Here is a 17,854-nt window from a genome sequence, read left to right as displayed (position 1 = left end):
AAGTGCTTTACTTAAATTCTGTATATGTCGTAATTTCACATAGAATACGTTTGAAATTGAGACACACTGCCGCACGAGCAAGCCTGTCACCTCATATTGCGTAGAGCAGGCTTCCTGTGTGACAATTAACTGTTGCTACAACCCACATATTAAGTAGGACTGCTAATATTGTCACTTTGAGGCACCATTATTTTTATTTTTTTGGTGGTGATGATTTTTGTCGGCTCTTCTTTAATCTCATCAGACGACGTTTCCCCTATTTAGTATTTTAGCTTTTGTTTTTTTTTCTACAAATGTTTGCTAGCTTGTGGACATGCTTTCTTTTTTTTTTTTTTACATTATATTATGGGACAGAGATCGGCAGTTTGACACGCAGGCACCCCTGAATTTCAAAATTAAACTTTTTTTCCAGACTGATGATCAATAAGGTACTTGCCGTCCAGTCACTCTGTGTGATGGGATGACAAATGACTGTCGCAAGGTTTGGGGACCTCTGTTCTACATAGATGAAAGAAAGCCACATTATACAACGTGAAATGGGTAGTTAATTAAATTGACTGAATAGTCACACTGTGTGATGGTCAGAGCAGAGCTGATTCTAGTTTCAGTCTCTGACAGAAATGTTGTGCTTGCCACAGACATTTTCTGCTCCATCTCCTTTTTTTTTTAAATTTGGTACTGAATATGGCTGTTTCTGTGCGGGCATGGTGATATTCATGTCATTTAATGATTCCTTCGTATCGATTGATTCACTGACAGCGGTGGCTAGCAGCGGTAAGAGTTCGACTTCGTTGCAGTCAGCTTTTGGTTCGAGACAATACACCTTTGCTCCCTACTCACTGCCAGATGTTCCCCTATTTTTAACAAAGTTGGCTCAGTCTTCCCACGATGCTGCAGCTTTCCTCTGAGACAGACACAAGTGTACAGCACACCGTACTTAGACTGGTGAATGTCACACTCTTCCCCTGGTAGACCCTTTTTATGTAAATGTTAAAACTGAGAGCATATAGCAACTGCATACAAGTCTTGCCTTGCCTTATTTGAAAAAACAAAAACATACGTTGTACCTTTGAGTTAAGACGATGTTGCATTACCTTTCGAGACATTTACTACCATGGCATCTCAGAAACCTCAGCAGACTAGTTTCTGGATGCAGATTAGCACTCGTCAACAGTGATCTGCTTTGTGCTAAGTGGCACAAAAACTGATGTGCATCTTGTGATGGGCGACCTGAAACCATAGATGAAAAGCCTGATCAAGTCACTAGCCAGAGTCTGAAAATAGTTGTAAAGTTCTGTCACAAATGCACTGAAAAGAAGAATCTGGAAAGCAAGATCAGACCACAAAAACTCCAAGCAGGTGTAGCTGGCGGTCCATCCGAACACTTTCTCTGCACACTCGTAAGTCTTCACTCAACCAAACCTGCAGCCACATACCCCTCATCACCCTTGCAAGCTCTCAGCCACCAAACCACTGACGGTGTAACAGTTCAGGAGGTAACATACGGCAAGGTCAAACCCGGGAATCACAGGGTTCTGATGGACTCCTGGGAGGGTACTCAGGGCCTTTGGTGACCAAGTGTCCCGTTATCCCTATCTGCAATAAAACCACCGTTAGCCTCATGGACGACTGCCCAGTTACACTAGCCCTAATTAACAGCAACTGCACGGAGCAGCTGGTCTTACATCACATCAAAGCCTGCTCTCCTTCATCCTTGACCCGACCAGTTTGCAAACAAAGCAAATAGATTGGCTGAAGGCGCAATAGCCACGACACTCTGCACAGTCTGGATCCACCTCAAACATCGGGAGGGGTAAAGTCAGGATGGTCTTTGTTGACTGGTCCCAAAGTGATATGACCTGGGAATCCCTCCTACTCACCTGCTGTTAGATTCAGGGCTTTCTTTTAAGGACTTCCTTTCCAACAGAACCCCAACAGTCAAACTTAATCCCTTCTTTGCCTTCTCTCAAACACCAAGCACCGGCTCCCTACAAGGCAGTGTGTTGAGCCGATAGACTCCGCACTCTATACCATCGATTGAAGACCCGCCAACTCCAGCAAACATGACAGAGAAATATGGATATGACATCGAAGTGCGGCTTATCACAGCAATATTTCAGGATGCCTGCTGTTATTTCATCAGTATCATTTTTTGTGTGTATGTGTGTTGGTATGTGATGGCGAGTGTTCATGTTACTTAGGGCTGCAGATTTGTTAAATAGTGTTTTGTCGACATAACCTTTGCACCCAAATGTCATCACATCTGTACCATCCAATGACAGGACAGGTGCTCAATTGTATTCTCTACTAGATTACGAACCAAAGTTGTGCACATTTCTCTGACTGACAGACTGACCATCAACCATGGCTTTGTTAAAGCCTGATTCACTCTCGGTCTGAACAGATAGGGTAGGGATGAAAATCTTCTGCTTTCAAAGAAGACAGGATGGAGTGTCGGTGTATTCTGTAATGCTGGAAAAAGTTGCAGAATTATTTTTGGGGGGAAAAATGTCAGAGTGATCTGAACGGACACTCAGTTGGCAACACGGTCACGAGAAACTCGGTCATCCGGAAGGGGTCAGAGTTGAGCTGCTTCTCCTCCACATCGAGAGGAGCCAGATGAGGTGGCTCGGCTATCTGATTAGGATGCGAACACGGTCACGAGCTATGGGTCGTGACCAAAAGAACGAGATCCCGGATCAAAGCGGCCGAAATGAGTTTTCTCCGCAGGATGTCCGGGCTCTCCCTTCGAGATAAGGTGAGAAGCTCGGTTATCCGGGAGGGGCTCAGAGTTGAGCCGCTTCTCCTCCACGTCGAGAGGAGCCAGATGAGGTGGCTCGGGCATCTGATTACGATGCCTCCTGGACGCCTGCCTGGTGAGGTGTTCCTGGCATGTCCCACCGGCAGGAGACCCCAGGGACAACCCAGGACATGCTGGAGAGACTATGTCTCCAAGCTGGCCTGGGAACCCCTCGGATTTCCCCAGGAAAAGCTGGAAGAAGTGGCTGGCGAGAGGGAAGTCTGGGCTTCCCTGCTAAAGCTGCTGTTCCTGTGACCCAACCCCAGATAAGCGGTAGAAAATGGATGGATGGGACAATGAATGGTTTTACCCTGCTCAAACAGGTCAATTTCAGGGGGGCGGGGGGGGGGGGGGCCTCACAAGCAGAGTGAAACTTGTGCTGCAAGTCTTTTCTGAGTATGTGTGTGTGTGTGTGTGTGTGTGTGCGCGCGCCAGGGGGCAGGGGGAATAAAGTGTCCCAACCTTTAAAGAATAATATACTGCCAGCCTCCGCTGGGACTCACCCACGTGGCCAAGCCGCCAGTTAGAAGTGGCTGGGCACTCTCCTCTATACTGGGAAACATCGAACTGGTCAACTGTACCGTCCAAGCTCTTGGGGGAAGTGTCAGTGTGTTTGGCAGGTGCAGGGTTGCAGGCAGGATTGATCACAGCACAGGAAAGTATCTCCCTGGCAGCTGTTGGCATGTGCTACCCACCCCATTGATCTGGCCCGTCTGTGTAGGCAGGGCTGCATGGTTCTACTTAATGTATGAGGAACAAGGGAGTGCTGTTGGCTTGTCAAAGTCAGTGTGGACGTATCCATCTGGCTTTATTCTAATGCAGCCAAGCAACCGCTCTACAAGGACAGACCCCAGCTTCAGGCAGTACTCAGTCTGCCCGTGCAAATCCATCAAACAGGAGAGCAGTCTTTCTGAAAACACCTTGACAGCTTGAATGAAAAAAAAAAGGAATGAAGATATTGCACATTAGTTACTCAAGTTGTCAGCCCCGCACACCCGAGTATATTTTCTTTGATCACAAGGAGGATGCTTGATCAGGCTAATGCGAGTGACTGAATACCTCCAGCAAAGGGAAACATCTTTTAACCATTGTTTGTGTGAAGGTGTACAGAAAAAATCCGTAGTGCTGTCGATCTGTCAAAGCAATAAGTTAATATTAACTCATCTCAATTCAACTGTATTTATAGAGCACTTTGAAACAACCACCGCTGTATACAAAGTGCGGTACATGGAACAAAGATCATACACATAACAATAAACAATTAAATTAAAAACAAACACAGTAGGAAGCACAAAAAACTAAAAATCAAATCTGAGTTCTGAGATGAGTTTTAAAGATGGGCAGCGAGGGGGCCTGCCGAATTTTCGGTGGGAGGTCATTCCAAAGAGAGAGACCAGCAACGGAAAAGGCTCGGTCCCCTCTGAGCCTCTGCTTAGTTCCTGGTTCCTCTAACAAGGTCTGGTCCACAGACCTGAGGCACTGGGCAGGTGTGAAGGGGCGGAGGAGCTCAGAGAGTTTAGGTGGAGCGAGGCCATCAAAAAATTTGAGAACAAACAATAGGATCTTATAAAGAACTTTAAAATGTCTAGGGAGCCAGTGAAGGGATGCCAGAGCAGGAGTTATGTGCTCCCTCTTATGAATACCAGTCTCAAAGCGAGCAGCAGCATTCTGGACCAACTGGAGACGCCTAATGGAGGATCGGCTGACTTCAAAGTAAAGTGCATTACAGTAATCCAGCCGGGATGTGACAAAGGCATGAATTACTTACCCGGAATAAATTGTCTTGTCAGGGATATCGTCAAAGACCGTCTTCATCCGCCCTCACCTCTGTGTACCCTCTGCCCGTCTCAGCACGATGGGGTGCAGAGCTTTCAGCCGCTCTGCCCCCAAACTCTGGAACTCACTCCCACTCAACATCCGAAATATTGATTCTCTTCCCACATTCAAATCACATCTCAAAACCCACCTATTTAAAATCGCATACTCAGTTTGAATTCACCTTTCCAGCAGCTCCTATATTTTGTTGTTCTACTTCTTCCTTTCATAACTTTGCTGCTGTGATTTGGGAATTTCTCCATTGCGAGATGAATAAAGGTTTTCTTATCTTATTATTTATAATTTTATTTGTGGTTTTATTGTTCTTGTTTTGATTGTAAAGTGTCCTTGAGTGTTGTGAAAGGCGCTTATAAATGAAATGTATTGTTATTATTATTATTATTACTGTTTCAACTCAGTTTTAAAAACATCACTGTCTCATGACAAAAGCAGTCAAAATTATAACCTTGACTTTTTAATATGAGCATCTCTATTTTCTCCTGCATGGACATTGAAGTCAGAATTTTGAAACTAACTAAGGAGATAGAAGCATTTTACAAAATTTTGCTGGTCCGTCATTTAGCGTTTGTCTTTGTCAGTCTGTTGTTTTGCACTATCTTTCAGTATATCTACATTGTACAATGGCTAACGAAAGACCAGTATTTTGTTGATATCCATCAATGTAGCTTCTTAGTGAACAAAATCAAAAGATTACCGTATTTTCCGGACTATAAATCGCAGAAGAAGCACCGTCTCTTCTACCTCCGAAGTTGGCAGAGTTGCTTAAAAGTGACACAGAGGATGAAGATTTCATTGGATTTAGTGATTTGGAGTGACAGTGATGGTTTGGTAAACTTGTCAACATGATCATTATGCTACAGTTATCTGAATAACTCTTATTATGTTACGTGAACATACCGGGCACATTCTCAGTTCATTGTTTATGCGTCATGTAACGTTAGCATGTCATACTGTTATTTAGCTTGTTGTTTTATTTTTATTTGCCTTCAAAAATGACATGTCTGTTCTTGGTGATTTTATCACATAAAGTTCCACCCAAAATGTGACTTATACTCCAGTGCGACTTATGTATGGTTTTTTTGGTTCTTTATGCATTTTATGGCTGGTGCGACTTATACTCTGGAGTGACTTATAGTCTGGAAAGTACGGTATGTTATATCGGTTTAAAAAAAAAAGCACAGAAAACAAGTCAGAATTAAAAGCCAATCATTTGTAAATGTCATGAAAAGTGCTGGTGACGTACTTTGTAATTTCTTTTTTTTTTTTTTTTAAAGATGTCTCACACGGTTTGCAGGACTGTCACAAAAGTGAATATCAAACAAATAGTGTCTGCACTCACAAAGCTTTAATCAAAGCCATTATTAATGGTTGCCTGCACAAGAGACGAGACATTTCACACGTTAATCGGGTAGAAAAATAGTCATTGCGGCATTTATGGCTCCCAACACACATATGTCACTGCTCATTTATGACACTTTATCTGGACAAATTGCAGTACACTGCCAACTTTGTAATTTTGTGAAGCATGGCGTGTTGGGGCCAGCAAAGATCATTCGGAGCGTAATTTTCTTGACAATGACGGCAGAGCCTCTTTTCAACATTTACCATACACGGTTAATAAAAAATTACTAATATTGGGTACATTTGGCTCAGCGCTCTTTATAATCACCAAAATGAATACCATGCGAGACACACAACACCAAACAAAACCCCAATAGCGCCAGAAAGAAAAATAAAACACCTCCCAACGGTACGGAACACCAAATGACGCTTCCGCAAGACATGAAAACAAATGGAGGAATTAAGACTCGGGTTAATCAGCCAGATGAGACACAGCTGGTTGAGCACAAGGGCAGGCAAAAAGCTGATTAAATGAAATGGTGGAAGGGGTGCCGAGCTAATGACAGCAGCCGAAAACCAATGACCAAAAGTAAACAGACACCAGGAAAGCATCTCGCAAACCGAGGAGGAAAATAAACCTTAATGAAAACCAATGGAATTCCAACCGAAAACTGTCAGTTGAGACAGCTCAGCCCCTGAAGTCAATTACAAACCCAATTCCAATGAAATGGGGATGTTGTGTTAAACAAAAACAAAACAATAATTTGCAAATCAGGTTCAACCAAGACAAAATACCATACTTCATGTTCAAAGTGACCAAAACTTTATTGTTTTTAGGAAATAATCATTAACTTAGAATATCATGGCAGCAACCCGTTCCCCAAAATGAGGGGCAGGTGGCAAAAAAAAAATAATATATATATATATATATATAAATTAGAGCTGTCAAATGATTAATCTATTTAATCTAATTAAAAATGCAACTGTCATAATTAACTCAAATTCACTAAAAATTCATCGTGATTACTCATGCATTTTTTATCGTTTCTGAATTTCCTTTTATATTTTTTTGTCCTATTTTTCCCCATTTTAATGCTCTCATCAACATGGAATCATGAATCAGTTTTCTATGTGCAAAATGCAAATATTTACTGAAATAACAATTTCGATTTTCAATTTTACATGAACATTTTTCATTTGGAGCAGTTATTCACACATAATCTCTCACACAATATTACTGTCCATCAACAACAGTAAAAAAAATATTTTGTCACACAACAGCTGCTTTAACAGCTCTTTTTATGGAATCAAAACAGAACAATATAACATTATAAAGTGCACATCTAAGGTAAACTAGTACTCAGCCTGTAGTGGATTTAAGCCATGGTTGCATACTTCGTTTTTCTCAAGTTTGCTTTGAACACAGCAGCAAGGCTATGTTGATTCTGGTTCTTGCGCGGAAGTCTCTCAACGGTTTTGTGTAGACATCATTTCGGATGACTACACTTGGTTTGATGACAACACTGAAGACGTTTTATTTTCACTGCACCGCTGAACTTCACCGTCACTGACTTACAGACGAACACAGAGAAGCTCCACCCGCTCTATTTATATGGACACGGAACACTGTAGCCTTCCACCTGGCACCTCTACACTGTGATGTAGTCAAACCCCTGCCGCCATCTATCTGTCTGTCTGTCTGTCTGTCTATCTATCTATCTATCTATCTATCTATCTATCTATCTATCTATCTATCTATCTATCTATCTATCTATCTATCTATCTATCTATCTATCTATCTATCTGTCTGTCTGTCTGTCTGTCTGTCTGTCTGTCTGTCTGTCTGTCTGTCTGTCTGTCTGTCTGTCTGTCTGTCTGTCTGTCTGTCTATCTATCTATCTGCATCTATGCTCGCACTGTATGCTTGTGTGTTGTCACAGCAAAATGAAAGCTGACAGTAAAATCTACTGCTGGTTCAATTTGTTGACAGCACAACTCGAATACAGAAGGCTATATCATCTTGAACAAGGCGTGCCTTAATTAAAATGTTAATGTAGCACAGCTGCCGTAACAAAAGAAATCGACAAATATAGAAAGAGTCAAGCTTCAGTTCATATTGAAGTATTTTATTTTGTGCAGTTTGTCCTGAACACTTCTCACTGGGATTCATCTCAACAAAGTGATTATAGAACAGGCTCATGTTGTTTTACATTTTATTAAGAGCAACATCAGAGTACTAAATGTACAGAAGGAAGAGTCCAATGAGAATCGCATTTACAGTGCTTGCAAATACAGAGCTTTGTCGTACAAGAGTAACCAAATCAAAGTCACTTGGAAATTGGTGATGTGTACCGATACCTACAAAACGAAGAGGTGCGATTTGTCAAGACAAACACCCCCCCCCCTCCCCCCGGAACAAATCAAAGTGTACATTTCGCCTTCGCAACGACAAACTTCTTTGTGAGTCGCGTTGTTTCTAAGTGTTTGTAAATACAGGTCATAAAGTCAGAGAGGTCTTGTACAAAAGTTCACAGAGGTACTCATGTATATATTCAACACAAATATCAAAAAACAGTTCAATACAAAGTACAAACCTTTCATTTTTAATGGCAACAACACAACTTGAGTCAAGTTTCTCATGAGAGCGATGAATTGTGATTGTACTTTTAGAACAGCGTGTCACCTTCTTTCTCAACCAGTTCAAATCAGCCTATTCGATGTCGCTCTCGAAAATATGTCATGTTTATCTCGCAGCCCTCTTCCGATCTGATGTCGGGATCCCTCTGGGAATATGAACATCGGTCAATGTATTCCTGATTTGATCCCAGCATTTTTGAAACCGAGCAGATAATTGGATTGATTGACAGAGAATAGCACGATTCGCAGATGGTATCCATGTGCCCGCCGGTCTATTCTTGGTTCCTATTAATCACGTAGTGTATTTTGAAGCAGAAACTCTGTGAACAATGTGGCACAATCAGAGGCTGCAAGGCATTTAGACAATGCTAATGTTTTTGTCTCACGTTTTAGTTTTTTTTTAAATTATTTCTGCAGAAACCCAACCCAGGGTTGGCTTGCCCAATGAACAGAGGCCTGATTTTAGAAGCAGCTCTCTAATTGTCTGTGCTACTTTGGGATGCTACACAGTGGGAAGAAAATATAGCACCTCATCCTTGTTTTTGTTTTTTTTGGTGGAATCGACTTTTGCATTCTGTCCTGCTGCCCCACCTGCATACCCGCGGTGGAACCGCTAATTAAATCAGGGTATGGTGTATCGCACTTCCTGGAAATTTTGCGACATGAAAAAAGAATCATACTAGCAGCACCACCAGGTTTTTTTGGGAGGGGGGGGGGGTGAGTAGGAAAAAAGAGGAGTGTATTTTTTCATGTGTAGGACGCCTGCGAAAAACTGAGTTGAGAGGTTTGCGATCAACTCCTTCCAAGTCATATTTGTGTCACAGACTCGCGTTTACCGATGCCATCCTAGCAAATTGCCGGATCATCCCAACTTTTTTCACCTGAAATTGCGGGACCGATTTGATCAAAGCGAGATGTCGCGTTCACACGACTGGTGCAACTTTGCACTTTCGGATAATTGGATGCATGGCAAAGCCAGTGTCTGTGACAGCGACAATTGCTTGCAACACAAAGGGCCACGAGCGGTTGGGTGATTTCTCCGTGAGATGTGACGCTTCACATTCTGGCTGCAGGGAAGCTGGGAAATTCACAGGTCAAAATTGAAGCCCTTAGGAAGCGTGGTACTTTGACATTTTGAGATTGTAGAGTATCGATTGATAGCATTGATAAGAGCTGACCTTAGATTTTGTGCGGAGAAACGATAACGGAGCAAAACAAAACATGACGGCGGTGAAACGGAGAAAAAAAAATGCTCTTTTTGTTTTGTAAAAACCAAGATAAGCATTTCTCCTTTTTCCCCCATGATTCAAACATTTTAGTCGTCAAATTTGAACCGTTTCTTTGTTGCGTCATGTCTTTGGTGTCCTTCTGTCTCTACGCTTACAAGTGAGGACACAACGGTGCTAATTATTATTTGCCCTTGTGAACGCAAACTACGCCCTTGGACACGAAAGGCCCGTTTCTCTCAAGTATTGTTTCCACGTCTGTCTGAATCGCACTTCTCCTTTGCCGAGGTAATCAAGCTTCATGATGATTGCACAGGTGTGCCTTAGGCTGGCCTCAATAAAAAGCCCATTTCTAAAATGTACGGTTTTACTCACAGCAAAACTGCTCCGGATGTCTCAAGTTTGCGGGAGCATGCAAAATGCATGCTGACTACAGGAACGTGCACCAGAGCTTATACACCGTATATCATTTCATCATCATAAGCTGTCTCCAAAGGCGTCTCAGAGAACTTGGCGGTGCTTCCAACCAGCCTCATAACAGCAGAACACAGTAGCCCAGGATCTCCACATCCACAATCCTCTCCTCTAAGATCATCAGAGACCACATTTCTGCACCAACTGTCAGAGAGCGTCCCTGGAGGAACTAATCTGCGTATTGAGTGGGCAAATGTTCACATTCATTGTCGTTTGGACTTTAGAAAGAGGTGTTCTCATCGCACTTGAATTTCTGTTTTCACGGGGAAAAGGCAGATGGCAGACCGAGTGTATTGCCGTAGTGGATCGAGTGGCCTACATTGGCGATGGGGGATGGAGGTGGGGGGGGGGGGGGTCATGGTATGTGCAGTCCTCTATTACGGTCAACAAACACAAGTGCGTTTTATGGGCGGCCTTCACTGAGGTATCACCGAGGACGTGACCCTGAGGCTCTTTTTTTTTTTTTTTCTTTGAGTCGTTCATGTCTGACCGCGTCGCCTCATGTTGCAACATGTTCCTGGACAGGAATCTGCACACGATTCCATCCTCGTCTTTGCATGGCCAACATCCTCACCGGATATTTGGCGTATACAACAGTGTGTTTCTAGTTCCTGCCGATAGGCAGCAACTCCGCGCAGCCATCGAGGAGGGAGTGGAAGAACGTGCAATTATTTCGGGGAAGGAGAAGCACTCACTGTCACGGATTTCGATAGATATGCGGAAAATGTTGAAGAGAAGTAGGTCTTTTTTTTATTCGGAGAAAGTCTCAGATCTCTGAATTCAGCTCATGAAAAATACAGAGCAAAAACCAAAGTGCTGTGTTAAAATGTTTTTGTTGAAGGTATTAATATTTGCCAACATCTAATTAACACAACTGGCACGTCAATACATTTACACTTGGCGTGATATGGCCGTGCCGCGTCTACAGCTAAACTGGAATTCATGATGATTGATTGTTTGTTTGCGCAGAGCGGAGCACAGGCTTTAATCGGCGGGGGGGGACAATAGTCTGAAAATATCCATTTGTTGTCACAAAAAAGCATGTCAAAGTCTTTGGTGCCTCGTTAAGACTTTTTAGCTACTGGCATGTCTGCACTATTTTTTTGTTTCGTTTAGTTTTTTTGTGAACACCACGTTACTGTAATACACGTTTGTAATAGGCAACATCTACAGTAGATACAAATGAAAAGGCATCAAAGCACGAGTCATTCCCTTACATATGAGAGGTAAAAGAGAATTGATTTTTTCTTTTTCGTTTCCCCAGCTAAATGTAATTCTGGAATCATTTCTGAACATCACACCCCGGATCGAGTCACAGAAATTTGGATTGTAATAAAAATCCCTTCTTGTTCAAGTTTCAAACATCCTGGCATGATTATATCGGGATCAAATTTGATCAACTCAACGTCGAGCAAAAATCTGATCCTTTCGAGTTGCCAGATACATTGAAAGTAATTCAGAAACAATCGAAATATGGTCACAGTCTTTAAGGGCGCCAAAACAGTCGCAGTGATCAACATTTGTCCGTGTGGCTTTGATATGTTTAAGTATAAATTTTCACCTCATGAGTTTTGGACGTGATTTGCGATAAGCGCAACTTATGTTTTTGATTTATCATTTCCCAGTGTAACATCAACAGTAATCTTAGAATTAGTTACCATCCACCATAAGGAATTGTCAACAAGTCATTTGTGTCTCCACCAGGAACCTAATCATCATTTAATCGGCTTTGTTTTCCGCGGCAGGAGTTCAGCATCATAAGCTTGCAAATAGGTATTTTATGCCGCCATTGGACCGGATGTATCTTCAACGTCATTTAAGATTCTCATGTGACAGCTGCCATGACTTGAGTTAAGTTGTTGATACGTTGATGGGAAAACGTTTGATTGCTCATAAACATCGAACATGCTCCGGTTAACACTCGCCGATTGATTGACCGGATGACCCCATGCAAGGCAAACAAATTTGGTACAAACCACTGCCATGCAAAATGTGAAATTTGAAAAATCGCTGATTTCAGGGAGGTAACACGCTTTTTTTAAGAATAAACAAATAATAAAGCTTTAACGTTCTCTCGAGATGATGAACATGCTAGTGTTGAGCGGGTGGTATTTTACATTTTCACCACATTAAGAGGGAAGGGGAACAAACAAATTCCGCAAAAAAAGTAAGCAAGCAACCCATGCAAAAAACTAGGGGCCTTCCATGACAATCCAAAAGGCTCGCGGTGGCACGAGAAGACTCATCGGGAGATCAAAAGTTGATGGGGGTGAGTTTCATCAAAGGAACTGCGACCGTCTCCGCAGAAGCTTTTTGACAGGCCATCAAATATTTAAATATTTTAGTTATTTTATCAATTATGTAACGCGCGGAAGACCAACCACCGTATCACCGTGACTTGCATCTCGAGAGACACGCGCAGAGTTTAGAAGAAGGTCCGAGTTGAAATAAAACCAAGAGTATCCTTTTGATAAAAGTTTTCCCGATCGCATCAGGGACACCTCAAATCTTGGCATGTGGATTAATGTCGTACACACACCAATCCAATCATCTTTTTTTTTTTTTCCTTTTAGATGTCTTACCCGATTCCCTGTCGCCATAGTCGTCGTAAATGAGTGTGACAAATCATACACGATGTGGCAAAATATGAAACAACATAACAAGTGCGACAAATGAACGGAACACCATCTCGTTCGAATGCAATCGGATGGCTTCTTGGCAGCTACTGTAAGATGAATCCCATTTATTGTTCACGTGACGAAACACGGTCTATCATCATTAACACGTGGATGACAGCAAGTCATTGGTTTCCCAGCCGACCGTGAGCACAGAACAACCAAAGAGATCTCCTCGCCGCTGCTCCCCCCACCCCCCCAGCGTCTTTTGCAGCGTCTACAGAAATATTATACTGGTTGTCTAAAGATATAATACACGTACTGCTTGAAAGTGCAGGTAAGAAGCTTGGCACAATGTTAGTTTTGTGTTTGAAAAGAAATTACCGTCATTACACATGTAAACAAAGACACTATCTCAGACCTAGCTTAAACCGTTCCCCAAAAACGGGCGAGTTGTTGAAAAAAGAAAAAAAAATGTTACACACCTGTACACAAATATATAGAAAATACATTTACACGTGTATAATATACATTTTTTTTCTTCATAACCCTCTGTCTATTAAGATTAACACACTTCATTCAAAAAATATATAGGTTATGTCAAAGAAGCAACGAGGCAGCCTGACACAAGTGAGCCTGAACTGCTGTATGTCATTCATGAAAGTGGTTTTCATGTGGGAAATGGAAAAAAAAAAAAAAAAAAGCAGTTTTGCGCCACAGTGTTTGCGTCCCAGGCCATCTGGGGACCTCCTTCATAAAATTTACGCAGGATGATGATCTCATCGAGGGGGGAAAGTGGCTGTGATGTATGGTAAAGGAAATGACTGTAAACCCAAAATCACTTTGGTGACATACGGTGACCAATGGAGTTCAGTCCACATCTGTCAAGTGCTATCTACAGCCCAAAAAAACAAAAAACATGGAGATTTGAAGAAATGGATTTGTGCTTTTTACAAACCAACAGCACGTACAAAAGTAGCTTCCTGAAAAGCACAAACATAATCCATCCCCCCGAAGCTTTGTGTTTCACCGTTCAATGATTGGAGCTCGGCGGATCTCAAGAGAGCCTAAGGGTGCTTTCACACGAGCACCTTTTGGTCTGTTTTGATCTATCGCGTGTTTGTATTTCCCCCTTGGTGTGATTTGTTTGGTCAAGTAAGAACTCGGGCGTGGACCAGATCAACTGCCGCGTGCTAAACAAACCCGGCGTGGTTATGTTGGTGTTTTCATTACCGCTTCCATCCATCCATTTTCTGATCCACTTATCCTCACAAGCGTCGCGGGCCGTCCTGGAGGCGGGGTCACCCTGAACTGGTTGAAAGCCAATCGCAGGGCACACACAGACGAACAACACAATCACACCTAGGGACAATTTAGAGTGCTCCATTAACCTGCCACGCATGTTTTTGGAATGTGGGAGGAACCTGGAGTACCCGGAGAAAACCCAGGCAGGCATGGGGAGACATGCAAATTCCACACAGGAAGGCCGGGCCTAGAATCGAACCCTGCAACTCTGCACTGTGAGACGGATGCGTTAACCAGTCGCCCACCAGGCCCCCTTTCAGTACACTTTCTGGGAAAATAAAACCTTATTACTATTTGCATTCTTATGCCCGTCACGGACCAATCAGATAAGTGAGCAATGTAATGTGGGGTTTTTGTTGTTGTTTTAAATTATTTTTTTTTTGGGACACGTTTTGGTTAACTTAGATTTTTTTTTTTTTTTTTAATTTAATGCGAAACGAAAACAAACCAGGTCTACAAAGCCATCAACTGTCATGGACCAGAAAATCTAAGTATGGAAGCACACCCTCCTACATTTCCTGCCTATGAACTTGGATAAAAAGTTTAAAACACTCAGCTTAATCCCCAGAAATGTTGGGTGGGCGAGACTAACTTGTTGGGTGGAACTTTTGGTTCTTTGCAGATTACCTTGATCCTGAGATACCCCTTTTTTTTTATATTAATGTGTCTTCACGCACCGCTGATTATTTTATTTGTGTTCAGAATATTGTGTGATGTCACGTTTTATTCAAAGCAAACTGATTTTCTTTTCTCCAGATTTTATGAATATTAACTCGTTTCACAGGTTATGAAACTACGTTCTCATCGATTGAATAAACTCGGGCAAGTGTCACCCAAAAGGGTTTCCTCTTGCAATTATTCTTCTTATTCATGTGAATAACCACATACCGATACATAAAAAGACATATTTGCTTGTGAGGCTAGTTGATCGATTGCTGAATGATGAACAAATGTAGTATTGATCCCAAAACAGCTATTGAGTGTAATATAACAAATTGTTCGAGAGAGTTGGACAGACCTGAGGCAGTTAAATGTCCTGTCCAGCTGTAAGCAGTTAGTTGTGTACAGTAGTTGCCCCCTACTGAATCCGTACATACATGGGCTACTGTGAGATATGTTGCAGCATGCTGTTTAAAAAAAAAAAAGACCCTATGAGAATTTCCAGTCATTCAAATCAGGAAAGAAAATCTCGAATGAGAGTCTTTCATAAGAGTGGCAAATCCAAGGGGCTTTGGATCTCCGTTGTCAAGGGTGTGGCAGGGTGTTCTGTATAAAAAATAGCACTGTTCTGTTTTTAAAATGGGAATTTATATTATGTTTTTCCTTCCATTTTTTCCCCCAGTCTATTAGAGTTTTACATAAATAACGACCATTTTTCAAAATATCTCTTAAAACTATCCAAATACAATTGTATCATTTTCACAGTTCTTAAAAAAAAAAAAAACAACAACAACAAAAAAAACAAAACAAAACAAACAATGTCAATACAAGGTTAATATAGCTCTCTTTGTTTTGTCCATCTGTTGTCGTTACAACTTTCTTCTATCCAGGTTGTGGCACATAGTGGCATTATTGGCACATTGTTCAAAAATTGAGTTCATCTTCCACCCACAGAAGCCCCTTTGGGTGCCGTTGTCAAATGTCAAACGCGTATCGATGATTAGAGATACCGGTGATGATGATCCACACGTCCCGTGAATGTCCGTCCCAATGCGCTATCTGGTCTACATCTTCATGGTGAAATATGGAGAGGGTGTGCACTGTGACTGCTCTGTTTGTCATCTCTAGAAAAATAAATATCTTCACCAATGTCCAAAGAGAGATCACACTACTTTACAAAAGAAGCCGCTTGTGTCCATTTGGATCCTGTAGAGATGCAAAGAACAAAAACAATTACAGTGGTATCTCTACTTACGAATGTTTATTCATATGACATTTTCAAGTTACCAAACGTCTCAACAGGAAATTATGGCCTCTTGTTACGAAATAAATTTCAAGATACGAAAGGTAAAAATCCAGTCTGGGCCGCTATTCGCAGCTCCGAGTTTCCTGAACGTAACATACCTGTACTTCTAGCTGCTCTGCCATTGGCTATTACCTGGCATCTTCCTGGCATCCCATTGGCTAAGAGGAACCTCTACCGTATATGTCTATGTGTGTAGATAGAGACGCGTCTATGCAGCGTCCTTGTTATTCGCCCCTCGGGCCATGAGGCGTTCCGATAGTTTTACGTAAATGTGAATCACCCAGAAAAAGTGATCACCAGTCCAACGATTGCTCACTATGCTGATGTCTGCCTTGGACATTTTCGAAGGATTGTTAAAATCCGACAAAAGCAGCCGTCGTCGGATCAGTTCTTTACAAAAAGGCAGGCAAAAAACCTCTTCTGAGAGAGAACATGAACTAAAGAGGGCAAAAAATGATGAAGACGCAGTTAATAGTTCAATAAGAATAAGAAACCCTTTAATTGTCTCACAATGGCAAAATTCCCAATTTATAGCAGCGAATGACCATCATTTTTATTCTTTATTCTTTGTTTTTTGTTTTGTTTTTTACATTCTACACAACTCTCATTTATTGTGCAATAATCTAATTGCAACATGTACTTGTTTCATATTTTGATGTGTTTTTATGCTTTAGGAAACGTTTATATCTGAATTTGGGGGGGGGGGGGCTTGGAATGAATCAGGGCATTTTACATAAAAGTCTCTACTGAAATTTTCGAGTGAAGAAATTTCTTCCAAAACCAATTAATTTCTTAAGTAGAGGTACCGCCGTACAACTGATTATGAGCTTAGTTAAAAACAAAAAGAGTCACTGTAACACCGCCCATTTATTCATTTAATAAAATCTATTTTAGTTGGAGTGACTTTCTGTCCCTCGGCCCAGGGCCTCAAAAAGATACATGACCATACGTTACCCATGACCGTTCCATTATATTTAAGGTAATGTCTCTGATATTGCTGAGATAATCAAGAATGTTGTGCAACGGGAGCGCTGCTGGAGAGCCCCGAATTGCCTGCGACAAAGGTATGTCCGGGATCAGGAAGATGCTTTTCTCTTACGACCCCACCTGCAGGTAATCTGTTAATTTTCAAATACGGGTCAGTGGCAGACAGAATATCTTGTTCCGAGTAGGTTTTCTTTTTCATGGGAGAAATGAAATCATTTGTTGGTTAATTTATCTTCGGTACGTAAAATGATTGATATCCAGCTGCACTGGGCATTTGATGAAATTTCTTTGACGGAGAAAAATCGATATCAATTTAGGGCTTATTTGATTTTTTTTTTTTTTTTTTTTGTTGAAATCTTTTTTTTTTTCATCTCTTGATGAATGTTCTGAATTCCCATTTTGGTGCTTGCGCTGTTTTGTGGCAAAAAAATAAATGCTGCTTGCTGATGGTGGATGCTGTTTGCTGTTTATTTTTTTGTTTTCTCATTCAACTGGGTAGTTCAAATGGGCGGAGCCTGCTTCACACAGCTGATCTCCATGACAATCAACTCAGGCACAGAAGAAACAGGAGATACATATCAGGCTGTTGCCTACTTGCCACAATTTGTATTACTTCTTGCGCAGTCACAATTCTGTTCGTTGTGCTTGCTGACGTTTTTGTGTCGTG

At 41.7% G+C, this 17,854-nt stretch overlaps 1 protein-coding gene across 1 annotated transcript in view; it reads right to left on the bottom strand.

The window, feature by feature from the left end:
- Positions 1–8,082: 8,082 nt before the first annotated feature.
- ajap1 (adherens junctions associated protein 1) overlaps positions 8,083–17,854 on the bottom strand; it is a 42,799-nt gene continuing 33,027 nt past the window's right edge. Inside the window, exon 6 of the mRNA XM_086107861.1 lies at positions 8,083–16,100. The gene's annotated coding sequence lies outside the window, so the exon portion shown is untranslated. The remainder of the gene's footprint in view (positions 16,101–17,854) is intronic.

The sequence above is a fragment of the Hippocampus guttulatus genome, chromosome 1, assembly GCF_054856545.1.
Source record: "Hippocampus guttulatus isolate MCC_2025c chromosome 1, RoL_Hgut_1.0, whole genome shotgun sequence".
In the NCBI taxonomy this organism is placed as follows: Eukaryota; Metazoa; Chordata; class Actinopteri; order Syngnathiformes; family Syngnathidae; genus Hippocampus; species Hippocampus guttulatus.
The sequence above is the reverse complement of the archived record's forward strand: the minus strand, read 5'-3'. Positions and strand labels throughout refer to the sequence as shown.